We start from the raw sequence: 23844 nt of genomic DNA, 5'->3' as shown, positions 1-23844 counted from the left end.
GAGTACCACCTTGATGGGTCTGCGACGTTTCCTTCCAGAGTTATTACCAAAAAAACACAAACATCCCAGAATCCTCTCGGTTTGGGGTCAAACTGTTGTCGCTCATTAAATCCCATAAGAAACGTCGCATCGAATGAATGTGATTGAATTATCCCCGTCTGGAAGAGCGGAATTGAATGGTGCAACTGATTTTGCTGTGCTGTGAAAATTCAGATATTTGCATGATTGCTTTTGTTTTATTTTGTGAATAGCAAAAAGCATTCAACCCCATAATACATGTTGTTTTATTGGTCGCTCGTCCATTTCATATCCCATAGCTTAAGCATTCATATATTTGGATTCCTCTCGACGAGGCGAGCAGTACGAGTACCACCTTGATGGGTCTCCGACGTTTCCTTCCAGAGTTATTACCAAAAAACCACAAACATCCCAGAATCCTCTCGGTTTGGGGTCAAAATGTTGTCGCTCATTAAATCCCATAAGAAACGTCGCATCGAATGAATGTGATTGAATTCTCCCCGTCTGGACGAGCGGAATTGAATGGTGCAACTGATTTTGCTGTGCTGTGAAAATTCAGATATTTGCATGACTGCTTTTGTTTTATTTTGTGAATAGCAAAAAGCATTCAACCCCATAATACATGTTGTTTTATTGGTCGCTCGTCCATTTCATATCCCATAGCTTAAGCATTCATATATTTGGATTCCTCTCGACGAGGCGTGCAGTACGAGTACCACCTTGACGGGTCTGCGACGTTTCCTTCCAGAGTTATTACCAAAAAACCACAAACATCCCAGAATCCTCTCGGTTTGGGGTCAAAATGTTGTCGCTCATTAAATCCCATAAGAAACGTCGCATCGAATGAATGTGATTGAATTCTCCCCGTCTGGACGAGCGGAATTGAATGGTGCAACTGATTTTGCTGTGCTGTGAAAATTCAGATATTTGCATGACTGCTTTTGTTTTATTTTGTGAATAGCAAAAAGCATTCAACCCCATAATACATGCTGTTTTATTGGTCGCTCGTCCATTTCATATCACGTAGCTTAACAATTCATATATTTGGATTCCTCTCGACGAGGCGAGCAGTACGAGTACCACCTTGATGGGTCTGCGACGTTTCCTTCCAGAGTTATTACCAAAAAAACACAAACATCCCAGAATCCTCTCGGTTTGGGGTCAAACTGTTGTCGCTCATTAAATCCCATAAGAAACGTCGCATCGAATGAATGTGATTGAATTCTCCCCGTCTGGAAGAGCGGAATTGAATGGTGCAACTGATTTTGCTGTGCTGTGAAAATTCAGATATTTGCATGATTGCTTTTGTTTTATTTTGTGAATAGCAAAAAGCATTCAACCCCATAATACATGTTGTTTTTTTGGTCGCTCGTCCATTTCATATCCCATAGCTTAAGCATTCATATATTTGGATTCCTCTCGACGAGGCGAGCAGTACGAGTACCACGTTGATGGGTCTCCGACGTTTCCTTCCAGAGTTATTACCAAAAAACCACAAACATCCCAGAATCCTCTCGGTTTGGGGTCAAAATGTTGTCGCTCATTAAATCCCATAAGAAACGTCGCATCGAATGAATGTGATTGAATTCTCCCCGTCTGGACGAGCGGAATTGAATGGTGCAACTGATTTTGCTGTGCTGTGAAAATTCAGATATTTGCATGACTGCTTTTGTTTTATTTTGTGAATAGCAAAAAGCATTCAACCCCATAATACATGCTGTTTTATTGGTCGCTCGTCCATTTCATATCACATAGCTTAACAATTCATATATTTGGATTCCTCTCGACGAGGCGAGCAGTACGAGTACCACCTTGATGGGTCTGCGACGTTTCCTTCCAGAGTTATTACCAAAAAAACACAAACATCCCAGAATCCTCTCGGTTTGGGGTCAAACTGTTGTCGCTCATTAAATCCCATAAGAAACGTCGCATCGAATGAATGTGATTGAATTCTCCCCGTCTGGAAGAGCGGAATTGAATGGTGCAACTGATTTTGCTGTGCTGTGAAAATTCAGATATTTGCATGATTGCTTTTGTTTTATTTTGTGAATAGCAAAAAGCATTCAACCCCATAATACATGTTGTTTTATTGGTCGCTCGTCCATTTCATATCCCATAGCTTAAGCATTCATATATTTGGATTCCTCTCGACGAGGCGAGCAGTACGAGTACCACCTTGATGGGTCTCCGACGTTTCCTTCCAGAGTTATTACCAAAAAACCACAAACATCCCAGAATCCTCTCGGTTTGGGGTCAAAATGTTGTCGCTCATTAAATCCCATAAGAAACGTCGCATCGAATGAATGTGATTGAATTCTCCCCGTCTGGACGAGCGGAATTGAATGGTGCAACTGATTTTGCTGTGCTGTGAAAATTCAGATATTTGCATGACTGCTTTTGTTTTATTTTGTGAATAGCAAAAAGCATTCAACCCCATAATACATGTTGTTTTATTGGTCGCTCGTCCATTTCATATCCCATAGCTTAAGCATTCATATATTTGGATTCCTCTCGACGAGGCGTGCAGTACGAGTACCACCTTGACGGGTCTGCGACGTTTCCTTCCAGAGTTATTACCAAAAAACCACAAACATCCCAGAATCCTCTCGGTTTGGGGTCAAAATGTTGTCGCTCATTAAATCCCATAAGAAACGTCGCATCGAATTAATGTGATTGAATTCTCCCCGTCTGGACGAGCGGAATTGAATGGTGCAACTGATTTTGCTGTGCTGTGAAAATTCAGATATTTGCATGACTGCTTTTGTTTTATTTTGTGAATAGCAAAAAGCATTCAACCCCATAATACATGCTGTTTTATTGGTCGCTCGTCCATTTCATATCACGTAGCTTAACAATTCATATATTTGGATTCCTCTCGACGAGGCGAGCAGTACGAGTACCACCTTGATGGGTCTGCGACGTTTCCTTCCAGAGTTATTACCAAAAAAACACAAACATCCCAGAATCCTCTCGGTTTGGGGTCAAACTGTTGTCGCTCATTAAATCCCATAAGAAACGTCGCATCGAATGAATGTGATTGAATTCTCCCCGTCTGGAAGAGCGGAATTGAATGGTGCAACTGATTTTGCTGTGCTGTGAAAATTCAGATATTTGCATGATTGCTTTTGTTTTATTTTGTGAATAGCAAAAACATTCAACCCCATAATACATGATGTTTTATTGGTCGCTCGTCCATTTCATATCCCATAGCTTAAGCATTCATATATTTGGATTCCTCTCGACGAGGCGAGCAGTACGAGTACCACGTTGATGGGTCTCCGACGTTTCCTTCCAGAGTTATTACCAAAAAACCACAAACATCCCAGAATCCTCTCGGTTTGGGGTCAAAATTATGTCGCTCATTAAATCCCATAAGAAACGTCGCATCGAATGAATGTGATTGAATTCTCCCCGTCGGGACGAGCGGAATTGAATGGTGCAACTGATTTTGCTGTGCTGTGAAAATTCAGATATTTGCATGACTGCTTTTGTTTTATTTTGTGAATAGCAAAAAGCATTCAACCCCATAATACATGTTGTTTTATTGGTCGCTCGTCCATTTCATATCCCATAGCTTAACAACTCATATATTTGGATTCCTCTCGATAAGGCGAGCAGTACGAGTACCACCTTGATGGGTCTGCGACGTTTTCTTCCAGAGTTATTACCAAAAAACCACAAACATCCCAGAATCCTCTCGGTTTGGGGTCAAAATGTTGTCGCTCATTAAATCCCATAAGAAACGTCGCATCGAATGAATGTGATTGAATTCTCCCCGTCTGGACGAGCGGAATTGAATGGTGCAACTGATTTTGCTGTGCTGTGAAAATTCAGATATTTGCATGACTGCTTTTGTTTTATTTTGTGAATAGCAAAAAGCATTCAACCCCATAATACATGCTGTTTTATTGGTCGCTCGTCCATTTCATATCCCATAGCTTAACCATTCATATATTTGGATTCCTTTCGACGCGGCGAGCAGTACGAGTACCACCTTGATGGGTCTGCGACGTTTCCTTCCAGAGTTATTACCAACAAACCACAAACATCCCAGAATCCTCTCGGTTTGGGGTCAAAATGTTGTCGCTCATTAAATCCCATAAGAAACGTCGCATCGAATGAATGTGATTGAATTCTCCCCGTCTGGATGAGCGGAATTGAATGGTGCAACTGATTTTGCTGTGCTGTGAAAATTCAGATATTTGCATGACTGCTTTTGTTTTATTTTGTGAATAGCAAAAAGCATTCAACCCCATAATACATGTTGTTTTATTGGTCGCTCGTCCATTTCATATCCCATAGCTTAACAACTCATATATTTGGATTCCTCTCGATAAGGCGAGCAGTACGAGTACCACCTTGAAGGGTCTGCGACGTTTTCTTCCAGAGTTATTACCAAAAAACCACAAACATCCCAGAATCCTCTCGGTTTGGGGTCAAAATGTTGTCGCTCATTAAATCCCATAAGAAACGTCGCATCGAATGAATGTGATTGAATTCTCCCCGTCTGGACGAGCGGAATTGAATGGTGCAACTGATTTTGCTGTGTTGTGAAAATTCAGATATTTGCATGACTGCTTTTGTTTTATTTTGTGAATAGCAAAAAGCATTCAACCCCATAATACATGCTGTTTTATTGGTCGCTCGTCCATTTCATATCCCATAGCTTAACCATTCATATATTTGGATTCCTTTCGACGAGGCGAGCAGTACGAGTACCACCTTGATGGGTATGCGACGTTTCCTTCCAGAGTTATTACCAAAAAAACACAAACATCCCAGAATCCTCTCGGTTTGGGGTCAAACTGTTGTCGCTCATTAAATCCCATAAGAAACGTCGCATCGAATGAATGTGATTGAATTCTCCCCGTCTGGAAGAGCGGAATTGAATGGTGCAACTGATTTTGCTGTGCTGTGAAAATTCAGATATTTGCATGACTGCTTTTGTTTTATTTTGTGAATAGCAAAAAGCATTCAACCCCATAATACATGTTGTTTTATTGGTCGCTCGTCCATTTCATATCCCATAGCTTAAGCATTCATATATTTGGATTCCTCTCGACGAGGCGTGCAGTACGAGTACCACCTTGACGGGTCTGCGACGTTTCCTTCCAGAGTTATTACCAAAAAACCACAAACATCCCAGAATCCTCTCGGTTTGGGGTCAAAATGTTGTCGCTCATTAAATCCCATAAGAAACGTCGCATCGAATGAATGTGATTGAATTCTCCCCGTCTGGACGAGCGGAATTGAATGGTGCAACTGATTTTGCTGTGCTGTGAAAATTCAGATATTTGCATGACTGCTTTTGTTTTATTTTGTGAATAGCAAAAAGCATTCAACCCCATAATACATGCTGTTTTATTGGTCGCTCGTCCATTTCATATCACGTAGCTTAACAATTCATATATTTGGATTCCTCTCGACGAGGCGAGCAGTACGAGTACCACCTTGATGGGTCTGCGACGTTTCCTTCCAGAGTTATTACCAAAAAAACACAAACATCCCAGAATCCTCTCGGTTTGGGGTCAAACTGTTGTCGCTCATTAAATCCCATAAGAAACGTCGCATCGAATGAATGTGATTGAATTCTCCCCGTCTGGAAGAGCGGAATTGAATGGTGCAACTGATTTTGCTGTGCTGTGAAAATTCAGATATTTGCATGATTGCTTTTGTTTTATTTTGTGAATAGCAAAAAGCATTCAACCCCATAATACATGTTGTTTTATTGGTCGCTCGTCCATTTCATATCCCATAGCTTAAGCATTCATATATTTGGATTCCTCTCGACGAGGCGAGCAGTACGAGTACCACCTTGATGGGTCTCCGACGTTTCCTTCCAGAGTTATTACCAAAAAACCACAAACATCCCAGAATCCTCTCGGTTTGGGGTCAAAATTATGTCGCTCATTAAATCCCATAAGAAACGTTGCATCGAATGAATGTGATTGAATTCTCCCCGTCTGGACGAGCGGAATTGAATGGTGCAACTGATTTTGCTGTGCTGTGAAAATTCAGATATTTGCATGACTGCTTTTGTTTTATTTTGTGAATAGCAAAAAGCATTCAACCCCATAATACATGTTGTTTTATTGGTCGCTCGTCCATTTCATATCCCATAGCTTAACAACTCATATATTTGGATTCCTCTCGATAAGGCGAGCAGTACGAGTACCACCTTGATGGGTCTGCGACGTTTTCTTCCAGAGTTATTACCAAAAAACCACAAACATCCCAGAATCCTCTCGGTTTGGGGTCAAAATGTTGTCGCTCATTAAATCCCATAAGAAACGTCGCATCGAATGAATGTGATTGAATTCTCCCCGTCTGGACGAGCGGAATTGAATGGTGCAACTGATTTTGCTGTGCTGTGAAAATTCAGATATTTGCATGACTGCTTTTGTTTTATTTTGTGAATAGCAAAAAGCATTCAACCCCATAATACATGCTGTTTTATTGGTCGCTCGTCCATTTCATATCCCATAGCTTAACCATTCATATATTTGGATTCCTTTCGACGAGGCGAGCAGTACGAGTACCACCTTGATGGGTATGCGACGTTTCCTTCCAGAGTTATTACCAAAAAAACACAAACATCCCAGAATCCTCTCGGTTTGGGGTCAAACTGTTGTCGCTCATTAAATCCCATAAGAAACGTCGCATCGAATGAATGTGATTGAATTCTCCCCGTCTGGAAGAGCGGAATTGAATGGTGCAACTGATTTTGCTGTGCTGTGAAAATTCAGATATTTGCATGACTGCTTTTGTTTTATTTTGTGAATAGCAAAAAGCATTCAACCCCATAATACATGTTGTTTTATTGGTCGCTCGTCCATTTCATATCCCATAGCTTAAGCATTCATATATTTGGATTCCTCTCGACGAGGCGTGCAGTACGAGTACCACCTTGACGGGTCTGCGACGTTTCCTTCCAGAGTTATTACCAAAAAACCACAAACATCCCAGAATCCTCTCGGTTTGGGGTCAAAATGTTGTCGCTCATTAAATCCCATAAGAAACGTCGCATCGAATGAATGTGATTGAATTCTCCCCGTCTGGACGAGCGGAATTGAATGGTGCAACTGATTTTGCTGTGCTGTGAAAATTCAGATATTTGCATGACTGCTTTTGTTTTATTTTGTGAATAGCAAAAAGCATTCAACCCCATAATACATGCTGTTTTATTGGTCGCTCGTCCATTTCATATCACGTAGCTTAACAATTCATATATTTGGATTCCTCTCGACGAGGCGAGCAGTACGAGTACCACCTTGATGGGTCTGCGACGTTTCCTTCCAGAGTTATTACCAAAAAAACACAAACATCCCAGAATCCTCTCGGTTTGGGGTCAAACTGTTGTCGCTCATTAAATCCCATAAGAAACGTCGCATCGAATGAATGTGATTGAATTCTCCCCGTCTGGAAGAGCGGAATTGAATGGTGCAACTGATTTTGCTGTGCTGTGAAAATTCAGATATTTGCATGATTGCTTTTGTTTTATTTTGTGAATAGCAAAAAGCATTCAACCCCATAATACATGTTGTTTTATTGGTCGCTCGTCCATTTCATATCCCATAGCTTAAGCATTCATATATTTGGATTCCTCTCGACGAGGCGAGCAGTACGAGTACCACCTTGATGGGTCTCCGACGTTTCCTTCCAGAGTTATTACCAAAAAACCACAAACATCCCAGAATCCTCTCGGTTTGGGGTCAAAATTATGTCGCTCATTAAATCCCATAAGAAACGTCGCATCGAATGAATGTGATTGAATTCTCCCCGTCTGGACGAGCGGAATTGAATGGTGCAACTGATTTTGCTGTGCTGTGAAAATTCAGATATTTGCATGACTGCTTTTGTTTTATTTTGTGAATAGCAAAAAGCATTCAACCCCATAATACATGTTGTTTTATTGGTCGCTCGTCCATTTCATATCCCATAGCTTAACAACTCATATATTTGGATTCCTCTCGATAAGGCGAGCAGTACGAGTACCACCTTGATGGGTCTGCGACGTTTTCTTCCAGAGTTATTACCAAAAAACCACAAACATCCCAGAATCCTCTCGGTTTGGGGTCAAAATGTTGTCGCTCATTAAATCCCATAAGAAACGTCGCATCGAATGAATGTGATTGAATTCTCCCCGTCTGGACGAGCGGAATTGAATGGTGCAACTGATTTTGCTGTGCTGTGAAAATTCAGATATTTGCATGACTGCTTTTGTTTTATTTTGTGAATAGCAAAAAGCATTCAACCCCATAATACATGTTGTTTTATTGGTCGCTCGTCCATTTCATATCCCATAGCTTAAGCATTCATATATTTGGATTCCTCTCGACGAGGCGTGCAGTACGAGTACCACCTTGACGGGTCTGCGACGTTTCCTTCCAGAGTTATTACCAAAAAACCACAAACATCCCAGAATCCTCTCGGTTTGGGGTCAAAATGTTGTCGCTCATTAAATCCCATAAGAAACGTCGCATCGAATGAATGTGATTGAATTCTCCCCGTCTGGAAGAGCGGAATTGAATGGTGCAACTGATTTTGCTGTGCTGTGAAAATTCAGATATTTGCATGATTGCTTTTGTTTTATTTTGTGAATAGCAAAAAGCATTCAACCCCATAATACATGTTGTTTTATTGGTCGCTCGTCCATTTCATATCCCATAGCTTAAGCATTCATATATTTGGATTCCTCTCGACGAGGCGAGCAGTACGAGTACCACGTTGATGGGTCTCCGACGTTTCCTTCCAGAGTTATTACCAAAAAACCACAAACATCCCAGAATCCTCTCGGTTTGGGGTCAAAATTATGTCGCTCATTAAATCCCATAAGAAACGTCGCATCGAATGAATGTGATTGAATTCTCCCCGTCTGGACGAGCGGAATTGAATGGTGCAACTGATTTTGCTGTGCTGTGAAAATTCAGATATTTGCATGACTGCTTTTGTTTTATTTTGTGAATAGCAAAAAGCATTCAACCCCATAATACATGTTGTTTTATTGGTCGCTCGTCCATTTCATATCCCATAGCTTAACAACTCATATATTTGGATTCCTCTCGATAAGGCGAGCAGTACGAGTACCACCTTGATGGGTCTGCGACGTTTTCTTCCAGAGTTATTACCAAAAAACCACAAACATCCCAGAATCCTCTCGGTTTGGGGTCAAAATGTTGTCGCTCATTAAATCCCATAAGAAACGTCGCATCGAATGAATGTGATTGAATTCTCCCCGTCTGGACGAGCGGAATTGAATGGTGCAACTGATTTTGCTGTGCTGTGAAAATTCAGATATTTGCATGACTGCTTTTGTTTTATTTTGTGAATAGCAAAAAGCATTCAACCCCATAATACATGTTGTTTTATTGGTCGCTCGTCCATTTCATATCCCATAGCTTAAGCATTCATATATTTGGATTCCTCTCGACGAGGCGTGCAGTACGAGTACCACCTTGACGGGTCTGCGACGTTTCCTTCCAGAGTTATTACCAAAAAACCACAAACATCCCAGAATCCTCTCGGTTTGGGGTCAAAATGTTGTCGCTCATTAAATCCCATAAGAAACGTCGCATCGAATGAATGTGATTGAATTCTCCCCGTCTGGAAGAGCGGAATTGAATGGTGCAACTGATTTTGCTGTGCTGTGAAAATTCAGATATTTGCATGATTGCTTTTGTTTTATTTTGTGAATAGCAAAAAGCATTCAACCCCATAATACATGTTGTTTTATTGGTCGCTCGTCCATTTCATATCCCATAGCTTAAGCATTCATATATTTGGATTCCTCTCGACGAGGCGAGCAGTACGAGTACCACGTTGATGGGTCTCCGACGTTTCCTTCCAGAGTTATTACCAAAAAACCACAAACATCCCAGAATCCTCTCGGTTTGGGGTCAAAATTATGTCGCTCATTAAATCCCATAAGAAACGTCGCATCGAATGAATGTGATTGAATTCTCCCCGTCTGGACGAGCGGAATTGAATGGTGCAACTGATTTTGCTGTGCTGTGAAAATTCAGATATTTGCATGACTGCTTTTGTTTTATTTTGTGAATAGCAAAAAGCATTCAACCCCATAATACATGTTGTTTTATTGGTCGCTCGTCCATTTCATATCCCATAGCTTAACAACTCATATATTTGGATTCCTCTCGATAAGGCGAGCAGTACGAGTACCACCTTGATGGGTCTGCGACGTTTTCTTCCAGAGTTATTACCAAAAAACCACAAACATCCCAGAATCCTCTCGGTTTGGGGTCAAAATGTTGTCGCTCATTAAATCCCATAAGAAACGTCGCATCGAATGAATGTGATTGAATTCTCCCCGTCTGGACGAGCGGAATTGAATGGTGCAACTGATTTTGCTGTGCTGTGAAAATTCAGATATTTGCATGACTGCTTTTGTTTTATTTTGTGAATAGCAAAAAGCATTCAACCCCATAATACATGCTGTTTTATTGGTCGCTCGTCCATTTCATATCCCATAGCTTAACCATTCATATATTTGGATTCCTTTCGACGAGGCGAGCAGTACGAGTACCACCTTGATGGGTATGCGACGTTTCCTTCCAGAGTTATTACCAAAAAAACACAAACATCCCAGAATCCTCTCGGTTTGGGGTCAAACTGTTGTCGCTCATTAAATCCCATAAGAAACGTCGCATCGAATGAATGTGATTGAATTCTCCCCGTCTGGAAGAGCGGAATTGAATGGTGCAACTGATTTTGCTGTGCTGTGAAAATTCAGATATTTGCATGACTGCTTTTGTTTTATTTTGTGAATAGCAAAAAGCATTCAACCCCATAATACATGTTGTTTTATTGGTCGCTCGTCCATTTCATATCCCATAGCTTAAGCATTCATATATTTGGATTCCTCTCGACGAGGCGTGCAGTACGAGTACCACCTTGACGGGTCTGCGACGTTTCCTTCCAGAGTTATTACCAAAAAACCACAAACATCCCAGAATCCTCTCGGTTTGGGGTCAAAATGTTGTCGCTCATTAAATCCCATAAGAAACGTCGCATCGAATGAATGTGATTGAATTCTCCCCGTCTGGACGAGCGGAATTGAATGGTGCAACTGATTTTGCTGTGCTGTGAAAATTCAGATATTTGCATGACTGCTTTTGTTTTATTTTGTGAATAGCAAAAAGCATTCAACCCCATAATACATGCTGTTTTATTGGTCGCTCGTCCATTTCATATCACGTAGCTTAACAATTCATATATTTGGATTCCTCTCGACGAGGCGAGCAGTACGAGTACCACCTTGATGGGTCTGCGACGTTTCCTTCCAGAGTTATTACCAAAAAAACACAAACATCCCAGAATCCTCTCGGTTTGGGGTCAAACTGTTGTCGCTCATTAAATCCCATAAGAAACGTCGCATCGAATGAATGTGATTGAATTCTCCCCGTCTGGAAGAGCGGAATTGAATGGTGCAACTGATTTTGCTGTGCTGTGAAAATTCAGATATTTGCATGATTGCTTTTGTTTTATTTTGTGAATAGCAAAAAGCATTCAACCCCATAATACATGTTGTTTTATTGGTCGCTCGTCCATTTCATATCCCATAGCTTAAGCATTCATATATTTGGATTCCTCTCGACGAGGCGAGCAGTACGAGTACCACCTTGATGGGTCTCCGACGTTTCCTTCCAGAGTTATTACCAAAAAACCACAAACATCCCAGAATCCTCTCGGTTTGGGGTCAAAATTATGTCGCTCATTAAATCCCATAAGAAACGTCGCATCGAATGAATGTGATTGAATTCTCCCCGTCTGGACGAGCGGAATTGAATGGTGCAACTGATTTTGCTGTGCTGTGAAAATTCAGATATTTGCATGACTGCTTTTGTTTTATTTTGTGAATAGCAAAAAGCATTCAACCCCATAATACATGTTGTTTTATTGGTCGCTCGTCCATTTCATATCCCATAGCTTAACAACTCATATATTTGGATTCCTCTCGATAAGGCGAGCAGTACGAGTACCACCTTGATGGGTCTGCGACGTTTTCTTCCAGAGTTATTACCAAAAAACCACAAACATCCCAGAATCCTCTCGGTTTGGGGTCAAAATGTTGTCGCTCATTAAATCCCATAAGAAACGTCGCATCGAATGAATGTGATTGAATTCTCCCCGTCTGGACGAGCGGAATTGAATGGTGCAACTGATTTTGCTGTGCTGTGAAAATTCAGATATTTGCATGACTGCTTTTGTTTTATTTTGTGAATAGCAAAAAGCATTCAACCCCATAATACATGTTGTTTTATTGGTCGCTCGTCCATTTCATATCCCATAGCTTAAGCATTCATATATTTGGATTCCTCTCGACGAGGCGTGCAGTACGAGTACCACCTTGACGGGTCTGCGACGTTTCCTTCCAGAGTTATTACCAAAAAACCACAAACATCCCAGAATCCTCTCGGTTTGGGGTCAAAATGTTGTCGCTCATTAAATCCCATAAGAAACGTCGCATCGAATGAATGTGATTGAATTCTCCCCGTCTGGAAGAGCGGAATTGAATGGTGCAACTGATTTTGCTGTGCTGTGAAAATTCAGATATTTGCATGATTGCTTTTGTTTTATTTTGTGAATAGCAAAAAGCATTCAACCCCATAATACATGTTGTTTTATTGGTCGCTCGTCCATTTCATATCCCATAGCTTAAGCATTCATATATTTGGATTCCTCTCGACGAGGCGAGCAGTACGAGTACCACGTTGATGGGTCTCCGACGTTTCCTTCCAGAGTTATTACCAAAAAACCACAAACATCCCAGAATCCTCTCGGTTTGGGGTCAAAATTATGTCGCTCATTAAATCCCATAAGAAACGTCGCATCGAATGAATGTGATTGAATTCTCCCCGTCTGGACGAGCGGAATTGAATGGTGCAACTGATTTTGCTGTGCTGTGAAAATTCAGATATTTGCATGACTGCTTTTGTTTTATTTTGTGAATAGCAAAAAGCATTCAACCCCATAATACATGTTGTTTTATTGGTCGCTCGTCCATTTCATATCCCATAGCTTAACAACTCATATATTTGGATTCCTCTCGATAAGGCGAGCAGTACGAGTACCACCTTGATGGGTCTGCGACGTTTTCTTCCAGAGTTATTACCAAAAAACCACAAACATCCCAGAATCCTCTCGGTTTGGGGTCAAAATGTTGTCGCTCATTAAATCCCATAAGAAACGTCGCATCGAATGAATGTGATTGAATTCTCCCCGTCTGGACGAGCGGAATTGAATGGTGCAACTGATTTTGCTGTGCTGTGAAAATTCAGATATTTGCATGACTGCTTTTGTTTTATTTTGTGAATAGCAAAAAGCATTCAACCCCATAATACATGTTGTTTTATTGGTCGCTCGTCCATTTCATATCCCATAGCTTAAGCATTCATATATTTGGATTCCTCTCGACGAGGCGTGCAGTACGAGTACCACCTTGACGGGTCTGCGACGTTTCCTTCCAGAGTTATTACCAAAAAACCACAAACATCCCAGAATCCTCTCGGTTTGGGGTCAAAATGTTGTCGCTCATTAAATCCCATAAGAAACGTCGCATCGAATGAATGTGATTGAATTCTCCCCGTCTGGAAGAGCGGAATTGAATGGTGCAACTGATTTTGCTGTGCTGTGAAAATTCAGATATTTGCATGATTGCTTTTGTTTTATTTTGTGAATAGCAAAAAGCATTCAACCCCATAATACATGTTGTTTTATTGGTCGCTCGTCCATTTCATATCCCATAGCTTAAGCATTCATATATTTGGATTCCTCTCGACGAGGCGAGCAGTACGAGTACCACGTTGATGGGTCTCCGACGTTTCCTTCCAGAGTTATTACCAAAAAACCACAAACATCCCAGAATCCTCTCGGTTTGGGGTCAAAATTATGTCGCTCATTAAATCCCATAAGAAACGTCGCATCGAATGAATGTGATTGAATTCTCCCCGTCTGGACGAGCGGAATTGAATGGTGCAACTGATTTTGCTGTGCTGTGAAAATTCAGATATTTGCATGACTGCTTTTGTTTTATTTTGTGAATAGCAAAAAGCATTCAACCCCATAATACATGTTGTTTTATTGGTCGCTCGTCCATTTCATATCCCATAGCTTAACAACTCATATATTTGGATTCCTCTCGATAAGGCGAGCAGTACGAGTACCACCTTGATGGGTCTGCGACGTTTTCTTCCAGAGTTATTACCAAAAAACCACAAACATCCCAGAATCCTCTCGGTTTGGGGTCAAAATGTTGTCGCTCATTAAATCCCATAAGAAACGTCGCATCGAATGAATGTGATTGAATTCTCCCCGTCTGGACGAGCGGAATTGAATGGTGCAACTGATTTTGCTGTGCTGTGAAAATTCAGATATTTGCATGACTGCTTTTGTTTTATTTTGTGAATAGCAAAAAGCATTCAACCCCATAATACATGTTGTTTTATTGGTCGCTCGTCCATTTCATATCCCATAGCTTAAGCATTCATATATTTGGATTCCTCTCGACGAGGCGTGCAGTACGAGTACCACCTTGACGGGCCTGCGACGTTTCCTTCCAGAGTTATTACCAAAAAACCACAAACATCCCAGAATCCTCTCGGTTTGGGGTCAAAATGTTGTCGCTCATTAAATCCCATAAGAAACGTCGCATCGAATGAATGTGATTGAATTCTCCCCGTCTGGAAGAGCGGAATTGAATGGTGCAACTGATTTTGCTGTGCTGTGAAAATTCAGATATTTGCATGATTGCTTTTGTTTTATTTTGTGAATAGCAAAAAGCATTCAACCCCATAATACATGTTGTTTTATTGGTCGCTCGTCCATTTCATATCCCATAGCTTAAGCATTCATATATTTGGATTCCTCTCGACGAGGCGAGCAGTACGAGTACCACGTTGATGGGTCTCCGACGTTTCCTTCCAGAGTTATTACCAAAAAACCACAAACATCCCAGAATCCTCTCGGTTTGGGGTCAAAATTATGTCGCTCATTAAATCCCATAAGAAACGTCGCATCGAATGAATGTGATTGAATTCTCCCCGTCTGGACGAGCGGAATTGAATGGTGCAACTGATTTTGCTGTGCTGTGAAAATTCAGATATTTGCATGACTGCTTTTGTTTTATTTTGTGAATAGCAAAAAGCATTCAACCCCATAATACATGCTGTTTTATTGGTCGCTCGTCCATTTCATATCACGTAGCTTAACAATTCATATATTTGGATTCCTCTCGACGAGGCGAGCAGTACGAGTACCACCTTGATGGGTCTGCGACGTTTCCTTCCAGAGTTATTACCAAAAAAACACAAACATCCCAGAATCCTCTCGGTTTGGGGTCAAACTGTTGTCGCTCATTAAATCCCATAAGAAACGTCGCATCGAATGAATGTGATTGAATTCTCCCCGTCTGGAAGAGCGGAATTGAATGGTGCAACTGATTTTGCTGTGCTGTGAAAATTCAGATATTTGCATGATTGCTTTTGTTTTATTTTGTGAATAGCAAAAAGCATTCAACCCCATAATACATGTTGTTTTATTGGTCGCTCGTCCATTTCATATCCCATAGCTTAAGCATTCATATATTTGGATTCCTCTCGACGAGGCGAGCAGTACGAGTACCACCTTGATGGGTCTCCGACGTTTCCTTCCAGAGTTATTACCAAAAAACCACAAACATCCCAGAATCCTCTCGGTTTGGGGTCAAAATTATGTCGCTCATTAAATCCCATAAGAAACGTCGCATCGAATGAATGTGATTGAATTCTCCCCGTCTGGACGAGCGGAATTGAATGGTGCAACTGATTTTGCTGTGCTGTGAAAATTCAGATATTTGCATGACTGCTTTTGTTTTATTTTGTGAATAGCAAAAAGCATTCAACCCCATAATACATGTTGTTTTATTGGTCGCTCGTCCATTTCATATCCCATAGCTTAACAACTCATATATTTGGATTCCTCTCGATAAGGCGAGCAGTACGAGTACCACCTTGATGGGTCTGCGACGTTTTCTTCCAGAGTTATTACCAAAAAACCACAAACATCCCAGAATCCTCTCGGTTTGGGGTCAAAATGTTGTCGCTCATTAAATCCCATAAGAAACGTCGCATCGAATGAATGTGATTGAATTCTCCCCGTCTGGACGAGCGGAATTGAATGGTGCAACTGATTTTGCTGTGCTGTGAAAATTCAGATATTTGCATGACTGCTTTTGTTTTATTTTGTGAATAGCAAAAAGCATTCAACCCCATAATACATGTTGTTTTATTGGTCGCTCGTCCATTTCATATCCCATAGCTTAAGCATTCATATATTTGGATTCCTCTCGACGAGGCGTGCAGTACGAGTACCACCTTGACGGGTCTGCGACGTTTCCTTCCAGAGTTATTACCAAAAAACCACAAACATCCCAGAATCCTCTCGGTTTGGGGTCAAAATGTTGTCGCTCATTAAATCCCATAAGAAACGTCGCATCGAATGAATGTGATTGAATTCTCCCCGTCTGGAAGAGCGGAATTGAATGGTGCAACTGATTTTGCTGTGCTGTGAAAATTCAGATATTTGCATGATTGCTTTTGTTTTATTTTGTGAATAGCAAAAAGCATTCAACCCCATAATACATGTTGTTTTATTGGTCGCTCGTCCATTTCATATCCCATAGCTTAAGCATTCATATATTTGGATTCCTCTCGACGAGGCGAGCAGTACGAGTACCACGTTGATGGGTCTCCGACGTTTCCTTCCAGAGTTATTACCAAAAAACCACAAACATCCCAGAATCCTCTCGGTTTGGGGTCAAAATTATGTCGCTCATTAAATCCCATAAGAAACGTCGCATCGAATGAATGTGATTGAATTCTCCCCGTCTGGACGAGCGGAATTGAATGGTGCAACTGATTTTGCTGTGCTGTGAAAATTCAGATATTTGCATGACTGCTTTTGTTTTATTTTGTGAATAGCAAAAAGCATTCAACCCCATAATACATGTTGTTTTATTGGTCGCTCGTCCATTTCATATCCCATAGCTTAACAACTCATATATTTGGATTCCTCTCGAGAAGGCGAGCAGTACGAGTACCACCTTGATGGGTCTGCGACGTTTTCTTCCAGAGTTATTACCAAAAAACCACAAACATCCCAGAATCCTCTCGGTTTGGGGTCAAAATGTTGTCGCTCATTAAATCCCATAAGAAACGTCGCATCGAATGAATGTGATTGAATTCTCCCCGTCTGGACGAGCGGAATTGAATGGTGCAACTGATTTTGCTGTGCTGTGAAAATTCAGATATTTGCATGACTGCTTTTGTTTTATTTTGTGAATAGCAAAAAGCATTCAACCCCATAATACATGTTGTTTTATTGGTCGCTCGTCCATTTCATATCCCATAGCTTAAGCATTCATATATTTGGATTCCTCTCGACGAGGCGTGCAGTACGAGTACCACCTTGACGGGTCTGCGACGTTTCCTTCCAGAGTTATTACCAAAAAACCACAAACATCCCAGAATCCTCTCGGTTTGGGGTCAAAATGTTGTCGCTCATTAAATCCCATAAGAAACGTCGCATCGAATGAATGTGATTGAATTCTCCCCGTCTGGAAGAGCGGAATTGAATGGTGCAACTGATTTTGCTGTGCTGTGAAAATTCAGATATTTGCATGATTGCTTTTGTTTTATTTTGTGAATAGCAAAAAGCATTCAACCCCATAATACATGTTGTTTTATTGGTCGCTCGTCCATTTCATATCCCATAGCTTAAGCATTCATATATTTGGATTCCTCTCGACGAGGCGAGCAGTACGAGTACCACGTTGATGGGTCTCCGACGTTTCCTTCCAGAGTTATTACCAAAAAACCACAAACATCCCAGAATCCTCTCGGTTTGGGGTCAAAATTATGTCGCTCATTAAATCCCATAAGAAACGTCGCATCGAATGAATGTGATTGAATTCTCCCCGTCTGGACGAGCGGAATTGAATGGTGCAACTGATTTTGCTGTGCTGTGAAAATTCAGATATTTGCATGACTGCTTTTGTTTTATTTTGTGAATAGCAAAAAGCATTCAACCCCATAATACATGTTGTTTTATTGGTCGCTCGTCCATTTCATATCCCATAGCTTAACAACTCATATATTTGGATTCCTCTCGATAAGGCGAGCAGTACGAGTACCACCTTGATGGGTCTGCGACGTTTTCTTCCAGAGTTATTACCAAAAAACCACAAACATCCCAGAATCCTCTCGGTTTGGGGTCAAAATGTTGTCGCTCATTAAATCCCATAAGAAACGTCGCATCGAATGAATGTGATTGAATTCTCCCCGTCTGGACGAGCGGAATTGAATGGTGCAACTGATTTTGCTGTGCTGTGAAAATTCAGATATTTGCATGACTGCTTTTGTTTTATTTTGTGAATAGCAAAAAGCATTCAACCCCATAATACATGTTGTTTTATTGGTCGCTCGTCCATTTCATATCCCATAGCTTAAGCATTCATATATTTGGATTCCTCTCGACGAGGCGTGCAGTACGAGTACCACCTTGACGGGTCTGCGACGTTTCCTTCCAGAGTTATTACCAAAAAACCACAAACATCCCAGAATCCTCTCGGTTTGGGGTCAAAATGTTGTCGCTCATTAAATCCCATAAGAAACGTCGCATCGAATGAATGTGATTGAATTCTCCCCGTCTGGAAGAGCGGAATTGAATGGTGCAACTGATTTTGCTGTGCTGTGAAAATTCAGATATTTGCATGATTGCTTTTGTTTTATTTTGTGAATAGCAAAAAGCATTCAACCCCATAATACATGTTGTTTTATTGGTCGCTCGTCCATTTCATATCCCATAGCTTAAGCATTCATATATTTGGATTCCTCTCGACGAGGCGAGCAGTACGAGTACCACGTTGATGGGTCTCCGACGTTTCCTTCCAGAGTTATTACCAAAAAACCACAAACATCCCAGAATCCTCTCGGTTTGGGGTCAAAATTATGTCGCTCATTAAATCCCATAAGAAACGTCGCATCGAATGAATGTGATTGAATTCTCCCCGTCTGGACGAGCGGAATTGAATGGTGCAACTGATTTTGCTGTGCTGTGAAAATTCAGATATTTGCATGACTGCTTTTGTTTTATTTTGTGAATAGCAAAAAGCATTCAACCCCATAATACATGTTGTTTTATTGGTCGCTCGTCCATTTCATATCCCATAGCTTAACAACTCATATATTTGGATTCCTCTCGATAAGGCGAGCAGTACGAGTACCACCTTGATGGGTCTGCGACGTTTTCTTCCAGAGTTATTACCAAAAAACCACAAACATCCCAGAATCCTCTCGGTTTGGGGTCAAAATGTTGTCGCTCATTAAATCCCATAAGAAACGTCGCATCGAATGAATGTGATTGAATTCTCCCCGTCTGGACGAGCGGAATTGAATGGTGCAACTGATTTTGCTGTGCTGTGAAAATTCAGATATTTGCATGACTGCTTTTGTTTTATTTTGTGAATAGCAAAAAGCATTCAACCCCATAATACATGTTGTTTTATTGGTCGCTCGTCCATTTCATATCCCATAGCTTAAGCATTCATATATTTGGATTCCTCTCGACGAGGCGTGCAGTACGAGTACCACCTTGACGGGTCTGCGACGTTTCCTTCCAGAGTTATTACCAAAAAACCACAAACATCCCAGAATCCTCTCGGTTTGGGGTCAAAATGTTGTCGCTCATTAAATCCCATAAGAAACGTCGCATCGAATGAATGTGATTGAATTCTCCCCGTCTGGAAGAGCGGAATTGAATGGTGCAACTGATTTTGCTGTGCTGTGAAAATTCAGATATTTGCATGATTGCTTTTGTTTTATTTTGTGAATAGCAAAAAGCATTCAACCCCATAATACATGTTGTTTTATTGGTCGCTCGTCCATTTCATATCCCATAGCTTAAGCATTCATATATTTGGATTCCTCTCGACGAGGCGAGCAGTACGAGTACCACGTTGATGGGTCTCCGACGTTTCCTTCCAGAGTTATTACCAAAAAACCACAAACATCCCAGAATCCTCTCGGTTTGGGGTCAAAATTATGTCGCTCATTAAATCCCATAAGAAACGTCGCATCGAATGAATGTGATTGAATTCTCCCCGTCTGGACGAGCGGAATTGAATGGTGCAACTGATTTTGCTGTGCTGTGAAAATTCAGATATTTGCATGACTGCTTTTGTTTTATTTTGTGAATAGCAAAAAGCATTCAACCCCATAATACATGTTGTTTTATTGGTCGCTCGTCCATTTCATATCCCATAGCTTAACAACTCATATATTTGGATTCCTCTCGATAAGGCGAGCAGTAAGAGTACCACCTTGATGGGTCTGCGACGTTTTCTTCCAGAGTTATTACCAAAAAACCACAAACATCCCAGAATCCTCTCGGTTTGGGGTCAAAATGTTGTCGCTCATTAAATCCCATAAGAAACGTCGCATCGAATGAATGTGATTGAATTCTCCCCGTCTGGACGAGCGGAATTGAATGGTGCAACTGATTTTGCTGTGCTGTGAAAATTCAGATATTTGCATGACTGCTTTTGTTTTATTTTGTGAATAGCAAAAAGCATTCAACCCCATAATACATGCTGTTTTATTGGTCGCTCGTCCATTTCATATCCCATAGCTTAACCATTCATATATTTGGATTCCTTTCGACGCGGCGAGCAGTACGAGTACCACCTTGATGGGTCTGCGACGTTTCCTTCCAGAGTTATTACCAACAAACCACAAACATCCCAGAATCCTCTCGGTTTGGGGTCAAAATGTTGTCGCTCATTAAATCCCATAAGAAACGTCGCATCGAATGAATGTGATTGAATTCTCCCCGTCTGGACGAGCGGAATTGAATGGTGCAACTGATTTTGCTGTGTTGTGAAAATTCAGATATTTGCATGACTGCTTTTGTTTTATTTTGTGAATAGCAAAAAGCATTCAACCCCATAATACATGCTGTTTTATTGGTCGCTCGTCCATTTCATATCCCATAGCTTAACCATTCATATATTTGGATTCCTTTCGACGAGGCGAGCAGTACGAGTACCACCTTGATGGGTATGCGACGTTTCCTTCCAGAGTTATTACCAAAAAAACACAAACATCCCAGAATCCTCTCGGTTTGGGGTCAAACTGTTGTCGCTCATTAAATCCCATAAGAAACGTCGCATCGAATGAATGTGATTGAATTCTCCCCGTCTGGAAGAGCGGAATTGAATGGTGCAACTGATTTTGCTGTGCTGTGAAAATTCAGATATTTGCATGACTGCTTTTGTTTTATTTTGTGAATAGCAAAAAGCATTCAACCCCATAATACATGTTGTTTTATTGGTCGCTCGTCCATTTCATATCCCATAGCTTAAGCATTCATATATTTGGATTCCTCTCGACGAGGCGTGCAGTACGAGTACCACCTTGACGGGTCTGCGACGTTTCCTTCCAGAGTTATTACCAAAAAACCACAAACATCCCAGAATCCTCTCGGTTTGGGGTCAAAATGTTGTCGCTCATTAAATCCCATAAGAAACGTCGCATCGAATGAATGTGATTGAATTCTCCCCGTCTGGACGAGCGGAATTGAATGGTGCAACTGATTTTGCTGTGCTGTGAAAATTCAGATATTTGCATGACTGCTTTTGTTTTATTTTGTGAATAGCAAAAAGCATTCAACCCCATAATACATGCTGTTTTATTGGTCGCTCGTCCATTTCATATCACGTAGCTTAACAATTCATATATTTGGATTCCTCTCGACGAGGCGAGCAGTACGAGTACCACCTTGATGGGTCTGCGACGTTTCCTTCCAGAGTTATTACCAAAAAAACACAAACATCCCAGAATCCTCTCGGTTTGGGGTCAAACTGTTGTCGCTCATTAAATCCCATAAGAAACGTCGCATCGAATGAATGTGATTGAATTCTCCCCGTCTGGAAGAGCGGAATTGAATGGTGCAACTGATTTTGCTGTGCTGTGAAAATTCAGATATTTGCATGATTGCTTTTGTTTTATTTTGTGAATAGCAAAAAGCATTCAACCCCATAATACATGTTGTTTTATTGGTCGCTCGTCCATTTCATATCCCATAGCTTAAGCATTCATATATTTGGATTCCTCTCGACGAGGCGAGCAGTACGAGTACCACCTTGATGGGACTCCGACGTTTCCTTCCAGAGTTATTACCAAAAAACCACAAACATCCCAGAATCCTCTCGGTTTGGGGTCAAAATTATGTCGCTCATTAAATCCCATAAGAAACGTCGCATCGAATGAATGTGATTGAATTCTCCCCGTCTGGACGAGCGGAATTGAATGGTGCAACTGATTTTGCTGTGCTGTGAAAATTCAGATATTTGCATGAGTGCTCTTGTTTTATTTTGTGAATAGCAAAAAGCATTCAACCCCATAATACATGTTGTTTTATTGGTCGCTCGTCCATTTCATATCCCATAGCTTAACAACTCATATATTTGGATTCCTCTCGATAAGGCGAGCAGTACGAGTACCACCTTGATGGGTCTGCGACGTTTTCTTCCAGAGTTATTACCAAAAAACCACAAACATCCCAGAATCCTCTCGGTTTGGGGTCAAAATGTTGTCGCTCATTAAATCCCATAAGAAACATCGCATCGAATGAATGTGATTGAATTCTCCCCGTCTGGACGAGCGGAATTGAATGGTGCAACTGATTTTGCTGTGCTGTGAAAATTCAGATATTTGCATGACTGCTTTTGTTTTATTTTGTGAATAGCAAAAAGCATTCAACCCCATAATACATGCTGTTTTATTGGTCGCTCGTCCATTTCATATCCCATAGCTTAACCATTCATATATTTGGATTCCTTTCGACGCGGCGAGCAGTACGAGTACCACCTTGATGGGTCTGCGACGTTTCCTTCCAGAGTTATTACCAACAAACCACAAACATCCCAGAATCCTCTCGGTTTGGGGTCAAAATGTTGTCGCTCATTAAATCCCATAAGAAACGTCGCATCGAATGAATGTGATTGAATTCTCCCCGTCTGGATGAGCGGAATTGAATGGTGCAACTGATTTTGCTGTGCTGTGAAAATTCAGATATTTGCATGACTGCTTTTGTTTTATTTTGTGAATAGCAAAAAGCATTCAACCCCATAATACATGTTGTTTTATTGGTCGCTCGTCCATTTCATATCACATAGCTTAACCATTCATATATTTGGATTCCTCTCGACGAGGCGAGCAGTACGAGTACCACCTTGATGGGTCTCCGACGTTTCCTTCCAGAGTTATTACCAAAAAACCACAGACATCCCAGAATCCTCTCGGTTTGGGGTCAAAATTATGTCGCTCATTAAATCCCATAAGAAACGTCGCATCGAATGAATGTGATTGAATTCTCCCCGTCTGGACGAGCGGAATTGAATGGTGCAACTGATTTTGCTGAGCTGTGAAAATTCAGATATTTGCATGACTGCTTTTGTTTTATTTTGTGAATAGCAAAAAGCATTCAACCCCATAATACATGTTGTTTTATTGGTCGCTCGTCCATTTCATATCCCATAGCTTAACAACTCATATATTTGGATTCCTCTCGATAAGGCGAGCAGTACGAGTACCACCTTGATGGGTCTGCGACGTTTTCTTCCAGAGTTATTACCAAAAAACCACAAACATCCCAGAATCCTCTCGGTTTGGGGTCAAAATGTTGTCGCTCATTAAATCCCATAAGAAACGTCGCATCGAATGAATGTGATTGAATTCTCCCCGTCTGGACGAGCGGAATTGAATGGTGCAA

This window comes from Petromyzon marinus, unplaced genomic scaffold, assembly GCF_048934315.1.
Source record: "Petromyzon marinus isolate PM22_M1 ecotype Great Lakes invasive population unplaced genomic scaffold, UKy_Petmar_22M1.pri1.0 PM_Scaffold_8, whole genome shotgun sequence".
Taxonomy (NCBI): domain Eukaryota; kingdom Metazoa; phylum Chordata; class Hyperoartia; order Petromyzontiformes; family Petromyzontidae; genus Petromyzon; species Petromyzon marinus.
This window is presented reverse-complemented; position numbering follows the sequence as displayed.